Source organism: Loxodonta africana, chromosome 21 (assembly GCF_030014295.1).
Source record: "Loxodonta africana isolate mLoxAfr1 chromosome 21, mLoxAfr1.hap2, whole genome shotgun sequence".
In the NCBI taxonomy this organism is placed as follows: Eukaryota; Metazoa; Chordata; class Mammalia; order Proboscidea; family Elephantidae; genus Loxodonta; species Loxodonta africana.
The window spans coordinates 60,909,507-60,911,933 of NC_087362.1; positions in this window are offsets into that span (position 1 = coordinate 60,909,507).

Consider the following 2,427-nt stretch of genomic DNA (forward strand, 5'->3'; position numbering starts at 1 on the left):
TCTGGGTTCTCTTGGCATCACAGGCAGGCCTGGAAACCTCATTCACACTTGGGTCTGTGGGACTTGTAATTCTAAAATGGGTGCCCAATTGTCCTCATAAGATGGGGAGCCTAAGGCCAAAAGAAGAGAAAGAATTTGTTCAAGGACACACAGCAAGTCTTAGGGAGAACCAAGACAGGACCCAGGTCTCTGAACTCCAAGACATGGTGTGTTAGATTTATGCTTCCCAAACCTACTATTGCTGTTGTTAAATTCTAGGGGCCTGCCCCCAAATCTCTAGGATATGGGACAGAAAGCTACATTTTTTTTTCATAATTTTTATTGTGCTTTAAGTGAAAGTTTACAAATCGAGTCAGTCTCTCACACAAAAACTTAGATACACCCTGCTACATACTCCCAATTACTCTCTCCTTAATGAGACAATCTGCTCTGTCCCTCCACTCTCTCCTTTCATGTCCATTTCACCAGCTTCTAACCCCTTCCACCCCCCCATCTCCCCTCCAGGTAGGAGATGGCAACATAGTCTCAACTGTCCACCTGATCCAAGAAGCTCACTCCTTACCAGCATCCCTCTCCAACCGATTGTCCAGCCCAATCCATGTCTGAAGAGTTGGCTTTGGGAATTTTTCCTGTCTTGGGCCAACAGAAGGTCTTTTTACAAGAATTTAGGGTCTGCATCCCACTGCTCTCCTGCTCCCTCAGGGGTTCTCTGTTGTGTTCCCTTCCAGGGCAGTCATCGGTTGTAGCCACGCACCATCTAGTTCTGGTCTCAGGATGATGTAGTCTCTGGTTCATGTGGCCCTTTCTGTCTCTTGAGCTCATAATTACCTCGTGTCCTTGGTGTTCTTCATTCTCCTTTGATCCAGGTGGGTTGAGACCAGTTAATGCATCTTAGATGGCTGCTTGCTAGTGTTTAAGACCCCAGACGCCACTCTTCAAAGTGGGATGCAGAATGTTTTCTGAATAGATTGACTTAGATGTCCTCTGAAACCATGGTCCCCAGACCCCTACCCCTGCTATGCTGGCCTTCGAAGCATTCAGTTTATTCAGGAAACTTCTTTGCTTTTGGTTTAGTCCAATAGTGCTGACCTCCCCTGTATTGTGTGCTGTCTTTCCCTTCACCTAAAGTAGTTCTGATCTCCCAACTAATTAGTGAATACCCCTTTCCCACCCTCTTACCCTCCCCCCTCTCGTAACCACAAAAGAATGTTTTCTTCTCAGTTTAAACTATTTCTCAAGTTCTTATAATAGTGGTCTTATACAATATTTGTCCTTTTGCAACTGACTAATTTCACTCAGCATAATGCCTTCCAGGTTCCTCCATGTTATGAAATGTTTCACAGATGCCTCACTGTTCTTTATCGATGTGTAGGATTCCATTGTGTTAATATACCATAATTTATTTATCCATTCATCTGTTGATGGGCACCTTGGTTTCTTCCAACTTTTTGCTGTTGTAAACAGTGCTGCAATAAACATGGGTGTGCATATATCTGTTTGTTTAAAAAGAAAGCTACATTTTTAACAAGTGCCCTGATAAGTCTGACTCTGCCAGTCTAGTCCTAAGCTTTTGGGAAGGTCTATCTTAGACCCTTTGCCCTAAGTGGGGCATGGGACCTACTGGGCTAAGGGTGGTGGTGGTGCTGATGGTCTTGGATCCTGATCTGGATTTCCCATGATCCATCAGCTGTGTCTCAGAACATGGCCCTATCATGGAAACAGCACTGTAGTGAGAGCCCAGAGAGCTAAGTACGGGTCCCAGAAGAGCCACTTCTAGTAACTTTATTTCCCTCAGCCTGTTGTCTCATATTTCCACTGGAGATCATAGGTCTAGATCACAATAGCAGAGAGTTGGCCTGTGATATAATTCAATTCTGTAGAAATGTTTCGTTGGGTATACATGGCAATTTTTTAAAAAATTAAGGCCACTTCTGGCTTGGCCTACCTACATTGTCACAAGCCAAAAGTGGACTAGAGATGAGAAGTCACAACTCCCTTTATATAGAGTACATGCTGTTTGGTTTGCTATAGTCCCCACCAGTCGCTGTTGAATTTCTCCTGGCCAACTTCAGTGCATGTTTGCTATCTTTCTAGCCCCTGTAGGTATTTGGGTTTGAGATCCGGGATTAGCATATCACAAATGTCCTATTTCTCCTAACCTATGAGTCCGAAGCCAACCAAACTGTCCCTCACCAGCTCAAAAGTTAATCATCAGCTTCTTCTTTAAGTAAATGAGAACAAGAAAGTCTTGCTTGGCCAATTTCCTCCAAAAACCTTGGTCTAATGCTAGTCTTCACTGACCCTGTGCCCTGTGTCTACCTGTTCAACATTTGCCTGCTAACAAGAAGCCCTTTCTTCCCCCTGATCGGAGGCCTCTGACACCAGCAGCAGCTTCAGAAGTCCAAAGAGTTCAGTCAGGGCAGCCAG